Below are 21,925 nucleotides of genomic sequence, written 5' to 3' on the forward strand. Positions count from 1 at the left end.
TACCCCCACCCTGTCCCCTGGAATGACTATCCTGACTTTTATTTATTTTTATTTATGTTTCTTAATGTTTACTTATTTTTGAAAGAGAGACAGAGTGCGAGTGCAGGAGGGGCAGAGAGAGAGGGAGACACAGAATCTGAAGCAGGTTTCAGGCTCTGAGCTGTCAGCACAGAGCCCCATGCGGGCCTTGAACTTATGAACTGCAGGATCATGACCTGAGCCGAAGCTGGACCATTAACCAACTGAGCCACTCAGGCACCCCTATCCTGCCTTTTAATATTCCATAGATTGGTTTGGCATCTTTTCAAATTGTAAGTAAAACTCTGAAAATGGATTTATTTTTGAAACATGAAATTAAAAGGTAATAATATTAATACCAAAATTCTTAAGTTGTTTTTTTATGGTAATTTGAGAGTCTTATTATTAAAGTGTCTTTTTTAGGGGCGCCTGGGTGGCTTAGTCTGTTAAGCATCCAACTTCGGCTCAGATCACGATCTCACAGTTCACGAGTTTGAGCCCTTCGTTGGGCTCTGTGCTGATAGCTCGAAGCTGGAGCCTGCTTTGGATTCTGTGTCTCCCTCTCTTCCCCTCCCCTGCTCATGCTCTGTCTCTCTCTCAAAACATAAATAAACACTTTAAAAAAATTTTTTTAAGTGTCTTTTTTAGTCCAGTCCAATTGCTCTGTACTGGATTGTGTCCCCCCAAAATACATATGTTGAATCCCTAGCCCCCAGAGTGACTGTATTTATAGACAGGGGTTTTAGGAGGTCATCAAGGTTAAAGGAGGTCATAAGGGTGGAGCTCTGATCTGATAGGACTATGGCCTTACAAGAAGAGGAAGATATCTCCGTGCCCCCCCTCCCCCACTCCTACCTCCACCCCACCACAATCTGCCCTATGAGATCACAGCAAGAAGGCTGTACAAGCCAGGAAGAGAGCCAGGAAGAGAGCGCTCAGCAGGATCTAGCACCTTTTTGGACTTCCTCCCAGCGTCCAGAACTGTGAGAAATACATTTCTGTTGTTTAAGCTCCCCAGTGTGTGGTGTTTTGTTATGGCAGCCCGAGCTAACCAATACATCCATTTTCTTTAAGATGCGTTTCACTTTTCTGAGTTAATGAGTTTATTTCTGAAGACCAGCCTCTGCACTTCAAAATAATGCATCGTTTTTTCATTATTAAGAGAAAATGGTACAAAAACTAACTGTGCCCAGTAGGACAAGCAGGTTTCTTAGATAAACATAATGAGACCTGGGCACAAAGTGCTAGGGCACTAAGGCAGACAGGCCAGATCCCTCTCTCCCATGAAATTAATTCACGCCTTTCTCGGGAAGTTTTGGTTATTTCAGGTCATTGGCCGATGTTAGTGGCGTCTTTGATGTAGGTTTAGGTGCGCTGACTTGGAAAGAATGCAGTAACCCCCCCCCCACCCTGTCCTTGCCACTGCCTTTGAAATGAGGGTGAGAGCTGCAGTGCCTCACATTAAAAGTAGGCATCGAACACATGTTGTTGATTAAAGAGGTGGCTGGAAGATTCTGAAGTGTAGCTGGAGCAAGACAGGGGCCAAGAGGTGGCTTTCTTTAATTAACGCTCTGTTGGGAAGAATCGGGCTCCCAGTGGGATCACCCACAGCACCCGAAGGGAGTGCAGTGATTCTATTTGCAAGCCAGTGTGACGAGAAGGGTTTCCACTGAGTCAGATTTTCAAAAGCCATCGTTTTCCCCTCCTGTAAACAAATGCCAATTAATGTGTAGGATGTGACTTTCTTAGAGTCGAATAAAAATAACACGGCAACTGGGTGCTATGCAATTTGCCACTTGTGCTTTTAATTTACAGACCTACCGCGTGCCACTTGTGTCGGTCAAAGAAACAAGAGATCATCAGAAAGGTAGGCTAATGAGAGAATGAGATGTTTGTATATCTGGGTCCTCCTCATAGCTCAAAAGGCACTGTTTAGTATACTGCATCCAAATATAAAACAAATGATCTGTCTCCAACATAAACTATTTAGACTGAAAACCAGCCAAACGAAAGCAGCTGCCACTAGATTAAAAAGTCATTTTCTCAGCCAACTCAGATTAAAAAAGAAACATTTTATGAACATATTTCTTCAACTCAAGCAGATTTTTATTATTCTGTGTTTCAGCTGCACACAAAAATAAAAACAGCATCTCCTGGCGTGACCATTTGCCAGAAATTTAATTTCAGATAAACAGATGGTGCTAAACTAAAAATATTAGTAGGGTATCATCTGTGAAATTCAAATCATTTTAGTATATGTTGTCCTTAGTCTTTTTTTTAAACAAAGAAGTTTTTCCTTCTAAATCTATTACTCCAAAATATAGCTAATATTTATGTTCAAGGATGTTGAACCGGGGGAAATTGGCATTTCTCTTATGTCCCTTATCTCTAGGGGCTCTTGACAAGAAATAAAATTAAAACATTCTGTTCCTTCTTCACTACAGGGCCCTGAGCTAAATCTGGATCCAAATTTTGAAGACTAGAAATTAAGTAGAACTCTCTTTCCTGGTTGGTTTACCTGCTATTCAAGGCTTGGGCACACCGTGTGCACCTGGGGACCTAAGTTCTTTATGGCCCACGCCAGGGAAATGCACAGAAGCGGATAAAGGAGAAAAGGGCAGGGACAGCAAATAGCTGAAAGACGAGTTTCCCAAGTGCCATTGGTAATGAAAACAAAAAACTAAAGCTGTCCTTCCAACCACTCAGTGAAGGTTCTACCCCAGGACCAACAGCCACAGCAACTCTGCGGCCCAGCCAAAGCCCTACATGACTCAAAGGGTTGGGTCAGCGTGCATTTCCATCTCGTGCAGTCTTACCACACAGCATCCGTCAGGTCGAACCATGTGAAAGTGCCAACATTCAACCAGTTTTGACCATCATGTACTTCAACCTAATATTGACACTGTTTCCCGAGACCACCTCATTTCTAACCCCGCCCCAGTACAAATCAAGAATGTTATTCAATAAACATAATTAAGAGTACAAATCTTATATCACAAGCCTATTCTAATATGTGCCAAAGTACATAAGAATTTGAGTCTACTTCTGCTGCCACCAGCATCCATAATTATGAATTAACTAGTTCAGATAAATGAAAGGCTTTGGCATTATTTTTCCAGGAAATAAAAGAAGGCCAAGCCCTATTTGGAAATATATTGGTAGCCTTAAAGGGATTAAAAAACCCATAAATATATATGATTTTCCTGGATTTATACTGCCTTAGATGAGTGATTCTTTAAGGTAAGGTTTCTCAGCCTCGGTACTATTGGCATTTGGGACAAGATAATTGTTTGTTGCTGGCAGGGGAGGGCGGTCCTGTGCCCTGTAGGAAGTTTAACAGCATCCCTGGACTCTACCCACTAGATGCCAGTAGCAAGTTCCCCTCCAATTAGGACAACCAAAAATGTCTCTACACATTGCCAAATGTTGGGAGTGGGGGGGCACGGTCACCCCCAGTTAAGACTTGAGAAGACTTCTTTAAGGTCTTTACTCAGTGGCCAACCTATCCCATGAGTTGCTCTTTATCCCATGAGGAGGAAAGCCTCACTAGAAATAATAAAATACCTTCTCAAAGGTTTTGTGTTAGGGTTGCCAGATTTAGCAAATTAAAAATAGAGGATGCCCAATTAAATTTGAATTTCAGATAAACTTGAAATCATTTTTAGTATAAACGTGTCCCAAATATTGCATAGCATTTAATCTGACAACCTTAGATCCAGTGACATACTAATATCACAAATAAATAGATAACATTACTAATTCATGACAGGGAAAGACAGGGTTAAAACAGGATTAAATAGTTTGAGTGACGAAGATAACACAGCCAGTAGGTTATGGTAAAAAGCAGCACGCACTTTGGAGCCAGGCAGCTCTGAGGTGGAACCTGACGATGTCCAACCTCCATTGTGGGAGGGAACATTATAATCCTGTTCCTGAGTAGTTAGGTGAGTCGTATGATGAAGTGAGGTAGCCCCTTAAAGAAGAAATGAATAATACATAATATTTCTAGTGCTTGGCACTCTCCAGATGTGTTGGGCTAATGACCTAGGAGTCTAAGAGTACCACGGACAGGACACTCATCTGGTACCGTCACTACCCCAATGGACTCTAACAGGCCCCAGGCAGCACCTGTCCTGTGCAAGAGGGGAAGCCCAGAAGACTGAGGTTGTCTGCCCACTCATAGCTGCCTGTCATGCCGGATCACCAATAGCCAAATGACCCACTCAGGCCCCCGTGATAGGGCCACGAGCATATACTGAACAGAGAGGCGTGCAAAGACTGAGAAAAAGAGCATGGCAACCTGACATTTGGAGGGCTGTGGTGTTCAACTCCTAAAAGGCTCTTCTCAAAAGAGCTTTTTGCCCCAATTTTCCACCTTGCGATTGGTCTGATGATGTGGAGAATATATTGAACTTTTTTTTTAATCTTTTTTTTTTTTTTTTTTTTTTAATTATTTTTTTTTTCAACGTTTTTTATTTATTTTTGGGACAGAGAGAGACAGAGCATGAACGGGGGAGGGGCAGAGAGAGAGGGAGACACAGAATCGGAAACAGGCTCCAGGCTCCGAGCCATCAGCCCAGAGCCCGACGCGGGGCTCGAACTCACGGACCGCGAGATCGTGACCTGGCTGAAGTCGGACGCTTAACCGACTACACCACCCAGGCGCCCCTTTTTTTTTTTTTTAAGAAAAAAAGGTACTTCCCGGAGTGTCTGGCTGCCTCAGTTGGTACAGCATGTGACTCTTGATCTCAGGGTTGTGAGTTCGAGCCCCACGCTGGGTGTAGAGATTACTTTAAAAAATAAAAAATCTTAAAAAAAATTTTTTAAAAAGGTACTTCCCTGTATCTCAATTTCTTCATCTACAAAAGGAAGGGATGGGGCAAATAAACTCTCATATTCGTTCCAGGCTTGAAAAATTATGTGATTCCTCCCTTTGAAGGCCCAACTGAAGTCTCAGCTCCTCCTGAAGGGTTCTGCTCTGGAAATCCTGCCAGCACTAATCTCTCCTGTGGCTTTTACTATCTCTACCTGCCATTAAAACAAAACTATCCACCATGAGTTACTTCATATTTTAAAAGATTATACTACCTATATAAGGTATACAGAATAATAAAAACAAGTATCTATGTATGTACCACTCAATCTAAGAAACAATGCTACCAATGTTTCAAGATCTCTATCACATCCCTTTTGCCTCCAGTGGTAACCACTATCTTGAATTTCATTAATTTTTTTACTCCTTTGCTTTTCTTAGTAATTTTACAACATATATATTTAAACCTAAAGAATATTTGTTTAGAGTTGCTTGCTTCTGTATGCTCTGTGTGTGTGTGTGTGTGTGTGTGTGTGTGTGTGTGTGTCTTTATACTGTGTATTCTATATTCTGTGGCTTCCTTTACTCATCAGTATATTTGTGAGATTCAGCCATCTTGATTGGTGAAATTCTAGTTCAGTCATGATCACTGCTCTACAGTATTCCATTATGTGAATACAATACTATTTATTCATTATCCTGTCAATGACTATTGGGTTGTTTCCAGTTTACTCCTACTTTGAATAATCTGTGGTGGACATTTTTTTATGTCTCCTGGTACACCTAGACCACAGTTTCTTTAGAGTATAGCAGTAAGGCCATGGGGTATGTGCACCTTCATTTTTCTAGATGATGCCAAATTGTTTTCGAAAGGAGTTTACCAATTCACATCCTCACCAGCAGAATATTAGTTCTCCTTCACACACGTCTTCCACACTGGGTATTGTGAGAGTAAATAAAAACTATTTCTCTGTTTACAGAGGGCAAAGAGACCATTCTCTCCCTCACTCCTTTTCTTAGAGTGTTTCCTAAGACACAGTGACATCATGAATTGGAGTCCTTACTCTAACCTCTGGAATAGAGATAAATGTTTCCAGTCTCCAATTTTGACAATGTAGTTATCTCCAAGGTCGAGGACCAAAGAGCCTCTAGATATGTAAATGTGTGTACCTCTGGAATTAGCTAAAGGGTGTCCTGAAAGAGGTACAGGAGGCCTTCAGAAAGCTAAGTCCTTCGTCTCCTCAGGACATAGGAGAAGTCATTGTTTTTCCTTCTACTTTGCTCTATAAAGTATGTGAGATTTTGCCCTATTTCCACAGTTTCTTGTGTGGACTACTTGCATCCTGTGTTTTCTCTCTCTTCTATATTAGTACAGACAGGGGTCTTGCTGGCGGGACTGTTTTTCTTTCCAACATATTATTCTTCCATCTATTAATTTTTTTTCTTATTTTGGAGTAAACTTAGATTTGCAGAAGAGCTGTGAAGATGGTATGGAGAATTCCCAGGCACCCCTTATTTGTACTCTTGGACATTTTTATGTAGTTTAATACTTAGTATCATCTATTGTTTGCATATGTCTTATGTATATTATATATAAACTACATTATATTACATATATTTGCTAATATATACATTTGTCTCTGTAGAGTCTGGGGAAGGAGTTGCCCCAGGTTTCTGTACTTACTAGAAGGGCGTAGCTATGTGAAGAAAGGCCCTGGCTGAATTTGGAGGTCCAGGTGAGAGACAGCCAAATCTCTCCCCTAAGAAAATGGAAGGAATTTGTGTTTGGCTCCTGAGAGGAACAAAACAGAAGAGGAAGAAGAGAGAGAGAGCTGAACAAGGACACAAGCTGATGCAGAGTTGTAAAGGAGGCCAGGAAATTGTTTTAAAAATCTGGATATCTGATGTTAATTTTCAGTTTTGCCCATTGTAATCCAGGAGTGCACAAAATACACATTTTAAGCCAAGTGCCCAATGGTGTAAGCCAAAGCCACAACCAAATACAGTTAGTTGACCCTTGAACAACACAGCTTTGAACTGCATGGGTCCACTTATAGGTGCATTTTTTTTCTGTAAATATATTGGAAAATTTTTGGAGAGTTGCCACAATTTGAAAAAAAACTCACAGACAAAACACATGGTCTAGAAATAGCTGCCCCCCAAAAAAAGAAAAAAATATTGTAAGAGTACAGTACACAATATGTATAACATACAAAATATATGTTAATTGACTGTTTATGTTGTCAGTAAGGCTCCCTATCAAAAATAGGCTGTTCGTAGTTAAATTTGGGGGGAGTCAAAAGTTATACGTGGATTTTCAATTGCAAATGGGGTTGGGACCTTAACCCTCATTTTGTTCAGGGGCCAACTGTATTTTATCCTAGAATGATCTTCTATACATATTCTAAAATATTACAATTTTATTATTCAAAGTTACAGTAGTCATTATTTAAAATGTGACATCTTACTGTAGCTACAGAAACTTCTGAGTTCAGACAGCTGCTGGACTGCTCTCTCAACCACTGTACCACACACATGCTGGCAATTTTGTACCAGATGGACGTTTGCTTTCGAGTGAAGTCAGAGCAGGCGTGCAGTGTTTTTGGCCAGCACCTGCCAGCATGGACTTCTGCTTCTGGGGATGTTGCCACTGATTTATTAAGTTTCCTTCCTAACAGTAACTGACCAAGGTCAAAATTTACCTCCTACAGTTAAAGGTTAGGTGGATGTTGACGAGCAATTTCAGTGAAGAAGGCTCACTAACCAAGCTTTTGTGTACGGCTTAAAGAAGAGAATTTCTGAATATTTTCAGGAGCAGCCTTAAGATTGTTTTTCTTGTTCTGGCTTCTTATTTCTAATATGTGTGCAGCACTTACATTGCTTCACATGATTACAGGAGATAAATTTGTCCTCAAACCTTGGATCTGGAAATGTGGCATTGGAGCAAGTAATTGGCTTTCAAGATGACAGAACTACCTCTGAATTTCCACCTGCATCTCAGCCTTCGTTCCATTCACACCAATTTCAGCATCTTGGGTGGAGAAAAATGATGGAGGCATCTTTCCAGCAGGTCATGGAGAAAATACTTGCATCTTCAAGGCACATCACTCTGCTTAACTGCTTCAGCAGCTTCCAGCAAACAACCTATCTTCATTTGCAAGTAACCATGGTTGTTAATCCATGCTACGTTGGTATCGTTATCTTCTAAGTACAGAATTAAAGTTCCTTTGTCCCAAAGTTTTTAGTTATTTACTTAAGTAATCTCCACACCAAGCATTCGGCTCAAACTCAAGGCCTGGAGATTAAGGGGCACATGCCCCTTCAACTTGGCCAGCCAGGCGTCCCCAAGTAACCTTTTTTAAAAAATGTGTTACTGCTGCTTTTACAACTTGTTTGACCTGCAGTTTGGGAAGCACTGCTGGTAGCACTTTGCACACTGTTAGGGGAGGAGTTCCTGTTATTAAAAGCAATGGTGAATTAAATTAAATTAGTGCTTCCTCAACTTTAAGGATCCCCAGGGATTCTGATGTGGTAGTTTGGGGTAGGACCCAAGAATTTACATTTCTACCGAGCTCCCAGGAGACACAGCTGCTGGTGAGAAGTCCACACTTGAAATAGCTCTGAGTTAAATAATGACCTTGTCCCCACCCACTGTCTTCATCCATTTAAAGTGTACAATCCAAGGGTTTTTAGTATATCAATAAAGTTGTGCGACCATTAACATAATTTTAGAATATTTGCACCACCTCAAAAAGAAACTCCAAACACTTTAGCTATCACTCCTCTTTCCCCCAGTCCCTGGCAATCTACCACTAATCTACCTTCTATCTCTATGAATTTGCCTATTCTAGACATTTTAGAGAAATGGAACCTACAGTCACCCTCTGTTCCTGAGTGTTTTCTTGAAGGGACAGGAGTACCACAATATTTGTCATGACTGAACAAGATTAGAAAAACAACTCTGTTGGGCACCATTCTTTAAGAAATGAGGCTCCAGAGGCACCTGGGTGGCTCAGTTGGTTAAGCGTCTGACCTGCTCACAGTTCATGGGTTCGAGCCCCATGTCAGGTTCTGTGCTGATGGCTCAGAGCCTGCAGCTTGCTTCAGAATCTCTCTCTCTCTCTCTCTTTCTCTCTCTCTCTCGTCCCTCCCCCACTCACGCTCTCTCTCAGAAAAATACACATTAAAAATTAAAAAAAAAAAAAAAAGAAGACAAATGAGGCTCCCAGGGATGATAGCTCTTCCTGAACAGGGTCATAGCATTAGTGGTGAAAGTTATTTGGATTTTGAAGGTTTATTATTTGCTGTTGTGGTGGGATCTACTTATTTTATGTGGCCACTACCCTGCCTTCTGACAAAGACCCATTCTTTCTTCTGGAGAACTGTCTTTCGTGCTCCAACTGTGTGGTTTTAATGGCACTGCTAATCCTAATACCCTCCTCCCAGCTCCCATCAGCACCCCGCAGCCCATGTTAGAGACTGAATTTTGTGTCCCCACAAAATTCACATGTTGAAATTGCAGCCCCCAATGTGAGGGTATTAGGGGCTCATTGGGAAACAATGATGTTGAGGTGGAGCCTCACAAATGGGATTAGTGCCCTCACAAGAGACATGACAGAGCTTGCCCCCTCTCCTGCACCCTGCCGTGTGAGCACACAGCAAGAAAGTGGTCATCTGGAAACCAGGAGGAGGGCTCACACCAGAAGCCAACCATGCCAGCACCCTAATTTCATACTTTCTAGCCTCCAGAACTGAGAGAAATAAATGTTGGTTGCTTCAGCCACCAAGTCTATGATATTCTGTTATAGCTGCCTGAGCTAAGAAACCTGATTCACAGGAGAGGGTACATGACCAAGATTGTTCTGGACATTTTCCAAACAGCCCAGAGAAGAGAACTGTTTCTTTTCAGGCATCTGTGCTAGAAGGATGTGAGCCCTTGAGCTGCCATCAAGCAGGTTTTCAACATCCTGGTTGAATCCTGCATCGAGAGGGAGCAACAAGGGAGGGAGGGAATCTTGAGGGGCATCATCATCTTATCCCTGAAGTTCCCAGGGGCGTCCTGGTTTTTGCTTCGCCAAGACTGCTGCTTTGCTGGTTCTGATCTCTATTCTAGAAGTATGGAATGGACCTCAAGCAGGCCTGAAGGCTCAGAACCAGAAACTTGTGGGAAATTTACCTTTAATGTGTCCAGTCTCATGGCAAATGAGGAGTGTACAAGGGTTGTTTTGTGTACGTTTCTTTCTGGCAAGTAGGCAAGCAGGTGGCCGGGCTCTCCGGTACGATTGAAAGGGGCTAAGAGAGTAAAAAGACCCCAAAAGAAGCAGCAAGTGAAGGTTTCTCTCACCTAGTAAAATTGTCACTCTGTGCCTGCTGTCCTTAAAAGGATCTTGGAGGAATCAAGGATGCAAACTGCATCGTCTCCTGCTTTGTGAGGCTGTTGCGTGAAGCTAAGTTTCTGTATCTTTTGACATCAGAGAAAACATACTCCTTTAACTCTGTCTATCGGCATCTTTCCACAAACCACATCACTGAGAAAAGAAGTACGATGAATCATCCCAAGGTCCTTCTAATAAATCCCTTTTTACCTAAAGTCCTTTTTGTTTGTTTTACCATCTGTCTTGAAAAGTTCCAACTAATACAACTAGCAATGCTAAGAAATTTAGTCATTATCCTGCTTGTCTGAAGATAATGCACTCACTATACTTTGGTGCAAAATATGACTATATATCACTGTCGAGCAGAACACCATGCACCAGCTATCAATCCCCTGCACACTGGCCACCAGAGGACCCTAAACACTTCTGCCCATTGCATGTTGGTACTGGAGTTGCTAAGGAAAACGCAACACAGTCCAGCACTAGATGGAATGATGCTTGACTTACATGGAGAAAAGACAGAGCAAGACCAGTGACAATAGGGGGGTTAGTCCGCCGTAGCCAGCAGGTTCCCCAGGAAGCCAACGCAGGGCAATTGGCCTATGCACACCCCTCTTGTGCCACAGAAGAACTCTGACCCTCCCCATGGAGTCTGCAATACCAAAAGCTAGGTGTGTGCCTGTGGCCTGTTGACATACATGGAGTTAAGGAGACTGAAGGAACATTCATTGAGCATGAAACAGGAAAAGATCTTCCCACACAAGGCAGCATAAGCTGTGCAGGCTCTTTACCTCTTGGCAAGGTAGTGGTCAAGGTCCAAGGCCCATTCTTATGTGGCCAGGTGGGGAGCCAATGTATGTGAGCCTGCCTTTCCCAACAATAACCAGATCCACTTGGAAACTTTGGCTTGCAAGTTGCAGAAGACCTAACTGAAACAGGACTGGGTCACATAACTGACAAGCTCCAGTAGTAAGGGCCCCAGACTCCATTTATTCGTGACTCTTTGCTCTGTCTTCCAACATAATACCATAATGATTGCCAAGACTGGCATTCTTTATGGAAGTAAAATGGGTGCAGGTTTTGTCTCTCCTGACATTAGACTCTTCTCTAACTGGACAAACTCAGCATTCCCGAAACAAAAGGGGAAGGGATTAAGGCTGCCACTTGTTGGGAGAGGCAATTGCCAAGTCTGCCGCATTGACCCGAGTCTCTCTTTTGGCTCAGTTTAGTTTGATAATGGCTGCACTTCAATTTTGAACCAGGTATTGTTGATGAATGAACACAGCCCTGCCCAAAAGAAACTCACAGGCTTCTAATCAATTCAGAAATAGTTCCTTTGAATGTAATATTAAATGCTAATTTAAAAGTAACCTAAGAAACCCAGAGGAGGGGACTTAGCCTAACACAGGGTATTGTAAAGGCTCCTTAGTAAATATTTTCAAATACTTGAAGATATTTCCACTTAAGACTTCAACTCTGTACAAATGCTTCATAAGGCCTGACGCTACAGTATCCACTTATCCTTGGCAGGGACTGGCTCTCAGGCCATCCTAAGTTTATTCCAAAAGAAGCCTTTGCATAATTGTACTCTTTTCTTTAGCCCATTAGTGGTTTTGTTTCCATTTTCAACCAGTTGTTTGTTCTCTTGCTATATTCTCTCTCATTAACTTCTGACAGTGCAACAATCTTATCCTTCCCTCTTCCATTTGTTCTTATAGCTTTCCACCCTCTCCACCTACACAGGAAAGCTTAATTTTCATTTTCCAACATATAGAGACACACTGCCACTTTTTAGAGCCAAGTCAGAGAGTAATGGAAAGGTGAAAACTGACATTTATTAAGCGCCAACTACGTACTGGAACAAGAGTAGACTTTTGTGTGTGTGCGTGCATCCATTTAACTCTCAAGTATGTGAGATAGGTATAGTGTCTCTGTTTTACAAATGAGGAAACTGAGCCCAGAAAACTCGTGTTACTCATAGAAAGTTACACAGCTGCTTAGTGAAGAGGCAGAAATCTATACCCAAGGCCATCTGATTTCAAAGTTTTTCTAAAGCTATTTTCTTTATTACCCAGTGATTTCATTTTTGGCTGCAATAAAAATCACCTGGAGAGTTAAAACACACACACACACACACACACACACACACACACACACACACGACTTTGGCACCACTCCTCTTAGAGATCCTTATTTTAAATAGGTGGGGCCCAGGCATCAGCATTTTCCTGCAAAGCTCCTTGGATGAGTCTAATGAAAACCCCGGGTTAGAACAAACTGTACTAGAATGTACCTCCCCAACGCTATGAGTAAATTTCATGAAACATAGCAGAGGCTGGACAGCACTTCAATCTCAACATCTAAAAATAGCTAATAGTGGCAGCAATACAAAGTATTAAAGGAAACCCAGAGTAATCTCACCTCGGATGCTCCACTCAGGCAAAGTGTTTATGATCCGCCTGGGACCAAGGTAACAAATCAGATCCCAGACTTTGTTTCTGAGCCTGCATGTGACGGTTGACTTCTTAGCACACACCACAAATGCTCTGCCCCATATGCCCTCGGCCCACCCTGGGTTCACCCGCAGCTACTGGGGAAGACAGTCCTGTGCATGCTGACACTTCCTTGCCTCAAGCAGTGACCCATGTCTCCCTGCATCTCTGCCTGAGGGCTTTCTCTAGCACCTTTGGAGCTGGCTCAGCCTGTGCCCAGCAGTCTAGGAAGTGCCAGGGATTTATTATCCCCTGGGGGCAGCTCTTAATCAATGAGGGACAGAAGCCTGTGGCTAAATACCTTGGGCTCAGAGGCTGCTCAGTTCCCCTGAGCTTCATTTGCACATGGGTATAATGACTCATAACTCACCCTTTTTGGTGACTTCCTCCCTCGCCTAACGGTCCCCACTCCCTTACCTATGCTTCCTGGGATCACCTGCCCATTTTACTCTTTGCCCCCAAATCCTAGTTTCAGGGTCTGCTTTGGGGGAACCAAATGAGAACAACATGTAAGTGTTTCATTTTAGCCTCAGATATAAATAAGTATAACCCAACAACGATACTAACTCACACATGAATACTACTTTAGAGCTTACAAAGGGCTTTCACAAACACATCATTTTGATCACTAAAGGAGGAAAACATTTCCTAACACTGTCACAAGAGGGTTATGGGATGGATGCAATGAGCTTTTATTTCTTGAGAGAAAAGTATACCATTATCATAATAAAGACAGGCATAGATTCATTTTTCCCTGTAGGCACATACCCTGCTGATTCTATTTGACTCTATTAGTGGGTCCTTCACAAGAAAAATGATCTATTCAAGCAAATATTAGAAATAATTCTATGGTTTTACACAGGGGATGCTCAAGTAATTAGTGCAACAACATCAATGTGTATTTTTTGAAGTTTTATCATGAATAGTCATTCATGCTTCATCATGTAAAATTAGATGTTAAAAATATGTGTTATGGAAACAGTTTTATTGAGATAAAAGCAATTTGACAGGGGTCACAGACTAGGGATAACAGAGAAATTCAACATTTTTTCTCTGTCCTCCTATAAATTTAAATAAAAATGAGATAGAAAGGGGGAGATCACTAGGGTCACAACATAAAGAATAATATTCCTTGGCCCTTACTTTGCAACATACAAAAGATTCTGCTGGGTATTATAGCTTCTAGCAGTCTTAGCCATAGAGAACTTTAGATAAAATTGACTAGCTCAAGGAAAGGATATTATTATTGTGAGAATAAGAATGAGCAAAAACGCACAGCTCTCTCTGAATCGAAATCCCTAATGAAATGGATAATCCTGCAGCAGAAGAATTCGATTTAGGCTATTATTGCCCCATCTGTGCTGAGTCAGGGCTGGCCACATTGTACTTTTCTTCACAGAAAGTAGGGCTCCTTTTTCAGTAGAATTGCAATCTTTTTTCTTTCTCTACAATTTGGACCTTCATCCTGCTGGTTGGATTTCTATTATTCGTACTGTAGGAATTTTAAAGCATTTCCTTAAAAACAAGATTAAGCGTTTTAAGTTTATATAGGAGGGTACCACCATAACCATGAAGTTAGGGTTCTTTCAGTTTCATATTTGCTTTTCAAGACAATCTAGATGATTTCTTAACATGTCTAAGCTATAATATCCACAAATGAAGCCTTGAACTTCCAGTTTTTTCTCCTAATCTACTGGCCTCTGACCTTAATGAAAACACACAATTTCATTTATCTTTTGGAGTCAGGATTTGGTCTGAGTGGTCATGACAAACTGGGGTGAGAAATGGATGTTTCCTTATAGAGGCTGATAGTGTAAAGGGGCAAATTGTGTCTCAGGAAAAAAATAAAAACGAAAGAGGAAAAAGATCTGATCCCCATCGCATGACTGAGAGAGGGGGCAGGCCAGATATGGAAGCAACATCTGTCCAGGCTCCATGAACAAAAGGGCAAGCGAACTGAAGAGGTAGAAATTTGGAAACACATGAAGAAGTTTGAGGGGAAGGAAGTGGGTGGGTAGAAAAAAGACACTAGAAATCAGTGGAGCCCCCAGAGAGAAGCTGAATTCGCCAGTGACTGCATTACTTGACCACCTCGGTATAGTCAGACTTTCTAAAATACATAAACAATTCCTATTTTAGTCCTCAGTCCCTACCGGAACATTCTGGATAGGGATGAGGAGACCAGTGGGCTGGGCTTGGCCTATAGTCGAGTAATTGCCATCATGATCTGGAACACTGCTACCATTTTTTTTTTTAAAGCAGCATTCCAGATCATAATGGCAATTACTACTGCAGGCATAAGGATAGACTGTAAAAGTGTAAAATGTAAAAATTGCATATATTTATCCATTTTCCTCTGTTAAATTAATAAGACATTATCTTGGGGAAGTAGGAAGATGTAATGCTCTTTCCAAAATTTTTCTCTCTTTTCTCTCTTTTTTTAAAGTTTATTTGTATATTTTGAGAGAGATCGAGAGAGTGTGCACACGCACACATGCATGAGCAGGGGAGGGGCAGGGAGAGAGGGAGAGAGAGAATCCCAAGCAGGCTCTGCGCTGTTAGCGCAGAGCCCGATGCAGGGCTCGATCTCATGAACTGTGAGATCATGACCTGAACCGAAATCAAGAGTCAGACGCTCAAGTGACTGGGCCACCCAGGCACCTGTTCAACATTTTTCTTTGGGACTTTTCATTTTTACCATTGGTTTTAGATTGTGGATAGAAATAAGGTTTTTTTTGAAAAATTTAAAATGCATTCACATCTTCTTTGAGGCAGATTTTTGTCTAAAAGAGGTGATTATTTGTTATCAGCATTCCAAAAACACTTTTGGGGGGTTACTGCCCTCATCTGTGCTTATTTCTATAACTTAGGAAACACCAACATCTAGTCTGCAAGTAACTTCAAGGAAAAAAAAAGTGTTTGAAATGTATAGTGCTAAGATCAAGAGAGATGGCAATTTTGGTGCTTCCCACCTGAGAACTGAGAATCAGTTTAGTTGTTTTAGAAGCATCCAGTAGCCCCCTACTGACCTGAATTTTTTTCTGTGTCACTCATGAAGATGTCATCTTATCCACATATAGCACTTCAGTTTTACCCTGGGTTTTGGGACGATTCCTGTTTTCTCTTGGCCAAGGGTAGACACCTATTTTTGATATATGAATTCATGTTTCTGAAAAGTTCTAAGTAATCAGTTAACTTAAGTTCAAATACTATCACACAACACAGAATACTTGTTCGTGTTTTCAAACACCAAATATTACTTTAAAATCATGCCTGCTGTAGCATTCAGATGGGTTTTCTGTCAACACTTGGAAATTATAATATTCTTGGATGTTTTATTTATCAGTTCCCTTTCTCCTACTGCTGTTTGCAAGTTGAAGTAACAGTGCAAGCCAAAAGATTTCAGTTAGAGTCATGGGAATGTTATAAATGGTGGTGACTGGAACTGGACGAGGGACACAGACATTCCTAGGTTACATTATGCATTTTTTCCCCTGGTCTGGCTAAGAGTTAGGTCCTTTGATATCAGCTAAAACTGTCAAAATTAGTCAGTTGTGAAAATTCAAACCTTAGGAGGCATTCTTCATCTGAAAAATCTGTGTTAATGCTAACTGTCCAGGCCCCCAGGAGAAAATCTGGTGAACAAGACTGCAAGAGCAGATTCGAATTTTCTAATGCATGTTTCCCAGTTGGAAACAAATCACTTTTATTACCTTTCCTTATTTTTTCATTTGCAATTTGTGGACTCATAAATATTATACGTAGTTTAAAATTGAATGGAATTCTATGATTTACTTTTTCATAAATTTTTTAGAAAGTAATTGGCTTGTTCTTTGGTGCTCTCCTGATATTGAAGATGAAAAATATTATATAAGCATTTTGATGGATTTTGAGGTTTTAAAAAATTTATGGTGGGGAAGTTGACTCTAGAATAATACCGTTTCTGATTTGGTGTCTCAACTGTACTTTTTCTACTCCCACCCCAGCCCTCATGTACGCACCCTATTCATTCATTGCATTATGTATGGCACCTGGAGTGGAACAGTCTTACAGTGACAGCTGCTCTTGAAGAGTGGAGGACAGATATCACCACATCAAGCAAAATGTTTGGTAACCAGTGGGCTTTGAGTTTGCCAATTTAGAAGGACACACGTTGAAATTTTAACATTCATTTGTTGCGGGATGTTGGAAATAAATTTGGGCATGTTTAATGCCTTCCTTGGTAGGCTACTTGGGTAGCCTCTGGGTTCCTGTTAAGAGTACTAGTAATTATTTTCATGTTTATTTTCCTTAAGCAGGTATCTATTCTTTCCATCTTTTGTTACTCTTTGAAGGAAAAATAGGTCCTTAAAATTAATCTTGGATTAATACATATATTGATGTGTTAACTGGCCCAGAAAATCTCTTTTTCCACAGGTGACCCATCTCACTTACTCTGAACTTATGATGTTGGAGTTTTTAGATGCCTTTGGAAAAAAGAAGAAGAAAGGAGAAGGAGAAGAAGATCACAAATAGATGTGTGATTAGGTTTTACTCATCTTTCTGGCTGGCTTCTATCTTTCAAAATCCTGATTCTGGATCTGGTACCCCATCCACTCGGGTATCGTCTGAAAATCTGATCAATTTGCCATCTCGAGAGAGAGACAGATGGTGTGCTGGACGGGCCTGTGCCTCCCCTCAGGGAGCCTAGTGACAGGCTATCTCACAGGAAGGACTTCGAGGTGTTCAGCTGACAAGGGTGGTTGCTTTGTGCTAATTCCAAGATTAGGATGCTCCTCACCTTGGCAGAGCCATTCCCTTGACCATGAACTCAAGTCTTCCTAAGTCCTGACGATGCGCTCCCTATCGGGCGCCTCCTGCCCCTCTCAACTTCTCTATGAGTACAGAGGAGCACAGTCCTTCTCCTGGAGCCAACCCTGGTGCTTCCAACTGTACCCTGCCCTCAAGCACTTCTCTACAGGAAAGAGAAGAGTTGGGAGAAGGGCACATGTGTGACACTGTCATGTATTTCATTGGTCCTCCTCTAAGTTTCCTCAATAAACCTGGTTTACCACTGCATTATGTAGTATGTATAGTATTTGTTGCTGCCTTGGGATTTAATAGTGGCACCACCTGACCTAATGCTATGATCGTTTGGAAACACAGAAGGGTTCACCCAGGGAGACATACATCTTCCCTGGGGTTGTTGGCAAGTCACCCGGCTGAGTTGGAATGACCAATCATCAGGTGGTCACAAGGCTTATGCCCAAAGACTGCAGAAGCCCTAGGGCAGTGTATGTTCAATGAAAGGAAAATATGGGATGATAAAGCTGCCCATGACTTCATCCCCTGGTTTCTTCTCAGAAGTCTGAAGATCCTTTCACGCTCTAAAGATGACAAGGAAGGGGTGGAAGGCAGAGTAATGGGTCCCAGAAGATGTTCATGTCCTATATCCCTAGAACCTGGGAATATGTAACATTACATGGCAAAGGGGAATTAAGGTTGCTAATCAACTAACTTTAAATTTTTTTTAATGTTTATTTGTTTTTGCGAGAGGGAAACAGAGTGCATGCAGGAGAGGGGAAGAGAGAGAGGGAGACACAGAATCAGAAGCAGGCTCCAGGCTCTGAGTTGTCAGCACAGAGCCCAACGTGGGGCTTGAACTCACGAGCTGTGAGATCGTGACCTGAGCTAAAGTCAGACGCCTCACCGACTGAGCCACCCAGGTGCCCCTGGCTAACTTTAAAATAATGAGGTTATCCTTGATTATTGTTTGAGCCTGATGTAATCTCAAGGGTCCTTCAAAGTGGAAAAAGGAAGCAGAAGAGTCAGTCAGGTTGCGCTGGAAGGCCACCTAGCTGAGGGAGGAGTGTGTGCAGAGGCTAATACCTCCTGCTCCGTCTGGTCATCAACCAGGCCAAGTCAAGCAAGCCCTGCAAGGCCTGGGGAAGCCACCAAGCAGCTCCTGGTCACCTCTTGGGATACTGCCTTGGGTATGTGTGCACTGAGAGCCCCACAGAGCTACATGGTTGGCTCTATACTACTTTCTGGAGTCTATTAACACAGTGGCTTCTCTAACCTCTGGCTAACTGTAGAAACCCCACTGAGGGCCCAGTTAACTTCTGCCCCTGAAAGGAAGCCTGTATTTAATGAGCCCTGGGAGGAAGGTCTGCAAGGCCTGAAGACTAAAGGCTGAATGGGTGCTGGGAAGCAGACTCTCCTGGTGGGCTTTTGACATGAGGATATTCCTCTCACCAGGAGGCCCTTCCTTTGACAGACCTCCCAAGGCTTCCCAGTTCCCACTGTTACTTGACAGGGTGCTGCCTGACCCTTCCAGCTCCTCCATAAATATTGGAGTAACAGTGGAGGGGTGGGGGGTCTCTAAATCTGTAAAACTCTTAGCAGAAAATCTAGACAGAAATTATGACTTTGGATTTAGCAATGGATTCTTTGACATGACACCAAAACCACAAGCAAAGAAAAAAATAGATATGTTAGACTTCATCACAATTAAAAACTTTTTGTGAATTAAAAGATACTACCAAGAAAGTGAAAAAACAAGCTACATACAGAATGGGAGAAACTATTTTCAAATCATATATCTGATCAGGGTCTAATATTTAGAATATATAAAAAAAAACTCCTACAACTTAAAAACAAAAAGACAAACAACCCTATTTAAAAATATGCAAAGGATATAAAGAGAATTTCAAAGCGATAATCAAAAACAGTGATTTATAAGCTTCTAAAATTGAAAGCCAGACAGTACAGTTTGAATTCAGAAGTACAGTTTGTCAAAAAGAGAGAAAACAAAAATTACTTAGAAGAAATAACAAACTGCATAACATTAACAATAATGAAAACACTTAAAAGCAATGAGGAGGAAAGAGAGAAAACTACAAACGTGAGAGTAAAAACCTCTACAGCTTCTACAGAGGTGGAAGACAGAAAAACAAATATTGGGTGCCAAGCAAAAGTATTCAAGCTAGAATTTGAAACTTAGTGAAAATATCTATAACGAATAAGAGTTAAGTTAAAATGTTTTCAAAAATAAATTAACTGAGTGATGTGATTCCCAATAGCAGTTTCTTAAGAGTACACTTCTAGGAGAAATAGAAGTTTTTACATATGAAGATAAAAGGAAAATAACAGTAAGTGATTTGATATGGAAATATCAAATCATCATGGACATCAAACTAAAGGAGCTCCATAATCCATGGCAGCATCAAATTCAAAAGTATTTAGAGATAATAGTGTTTTTTATTTGAGAGAGAGAGAGAGAGAGAAAAAAAATCTTAAGCAGGCTCCACACCCAGCACAGAGCATGATGTGGGGCTCAATCCCACAACCCTGGGATCACGACCTGAGCTGAAATCAAGAGTCAGACACTCAACCAACTGAGCCTCCCAGGCGCCCTGAGACAATAATTTTTTTTTAATTTTTTAATGTTTATTTATTTTTGAGAGAGAGAGACAGACAGAGCATGAGCAGGCAGGGGCAGAGAGGGAGGAAGACACAGAATCCGAAGCAGATTCCAGGCTCTGGGCTGTCAGCACAGAGCCTGATGGGGGGGCTTGTACTCACAGACCGTGAGATCATGACCTGAGCTGATGTTGGACACTCAACCGACTGAGCCACCCAGGTGCCTTGAGACAATAAATTTTTAATTCCATAAATTAAAAAGATGAGATAAGAAATTCTGTGCAACTTGAATAGTTTAATTTATAGGCAGAAGAATCTGTTTTTCAGAAAAATATTCCTATTGCTAAATTGTAAAATAATAATAATAATAAGGTACTTCCACTGCATATTTTGTGGAACACTGATTGTCCTCTTAGCAGAACTCATTTGCACCAAAGGACTGACAGTAGCATAGGTACTGACTAGCAGCCTCTGGAAACCCAGGATTACTGGGCCATACACCCAGAAAAGGGTTGAGGAGGATGAAATTACAAAGTCCACCCAGTATATTCACCAGCAGCAGGATGTTCTTGGTGGCCCTTTTCTCTGGGGAGACTCTGGGGGAGAGGCTGATGCTATGAAGGTGCTAAGTTCCCTTCTGATGCCTGAACAAAAGAATCACCATGTATGCACTGGAGAGACACATGGCTTCTACAAAGAAAATGTCCCTAGATAGTGTCAAAGGGAAAAAGAGTTCTCTGATGATGGAGATCATAGGGGAAAGTGAGCAGTGTTCACTGACAGTCAGTAGATTGGTCTGGGAAAGACTGCCTGAAGTCATGGTGGAGAAGATCATGTTACCGCTACAAGACAAAATAAAGAACCATAAAAGGAAGAACATATGGGTAATGTAATCTTTGAATTTATGTTTAAATCTTGCCAACCAGGAGGGCTGATGGTAATGGCCTAGAACATGCTCAGGAGGCAGGTGGTACAGATCCAGAGGTCCCTAATTACCCTGTTCATATAGAGAAATGCCTTATATTTTATAATTTTGAAAATTTAGTGACAGAAAAATCCATTACTGTGAAGAGCATCACTATGTGCAGGAGGGCCAAATGACAGGTAATCCGGTCAGTGGCTTAGGCCTGTGATCTAGAAGGAGTGTGAAGATGGAGGAGAAAAGTCTTGGCACACAGACTGATGCCAGCTTGCACACCAAGTAATCTGTACGATAACATAAGTGGTAAGTGTATTCTACCTTAATGGCATAGAGAAAACATATTCTGTATATCTGAAAAAAACAGACTTCACACCATCAATATTATTTCACAAGTCAAAATCATCACCATATCATCATTTTTATTTCAACCAATTATCCTTGACTAACCTTCACTACTCATGTAACTTCTTGATAATCCAGCCTCTGCGTTATTTTCTACACCAAGTAACTTATATATGTAAAACACCAATAGGTGCACAATCATAACCGTACAGGATTTACAGTATCTATAATTATACCTGGGCATCCCTTTCTAGATGTCATACCTTCATTGTTTTTCATTCCTTCATTTTCTGTTTATCACCCAAAACTGGCAGACATGTAAGATTACTCAACGGATATTCGTTCAGCAAATAAAGTGTTATGCTAATACAAAATAAATCATCAAAACAATCTTTAAAAATGTACAAAGAACTTAAATAGACCTTTCTACAAGGAAGATGTAGAAATGGCCAATAGGTACATGAAAGATACTCATCATTAATCATTAGGGAGATAGAAATCAAAACCACAATGAGATACCATTTCACATCCACTAGGCTGGCTATTTAAAACAAAAACCAAA

At 41.3% G+C, this 21,925-nt stretch overlaps 2 long non-coding RNA genes across 2 annotated transcripts in view; one reads left to right on the forward strand and one right to left on the reverse strand.

The window, feature by feature from the left end:
- The window catches only part of LOC145713681 (uncharacterized), a 68,896-nt gene that overhangs the window by 26,638 nt on the left and 20,333 nt on the right, over nt 1-21,925 (reverse strand). The window lies entirely within an intron of this gene.
- Nucleotides 857-7,838, forward strand: LOC145714052 (uncharacterized). The gene is made up of 3 exons (XR_014136780.1): nt 857-1,001; nt 1,834-1,885; nt 7,728-7,838. It is a non-coding gene; the product is annotated as an uncharacterized LOC145714052 (long non-coding RNA).

Source organism: Panthera onca, chromosome X (assembly GCF_046562875.1).
Source record: "Panthera onca isolate mPanOnc1 chromosome X, mPanOnc1 haplotype 2, whole genome shotgun sequence".
NCBI lineage: Eukaryota > Metazoa > Chordata > Mammalia > Carnivora > Felidae > Panthera > Panthera onca.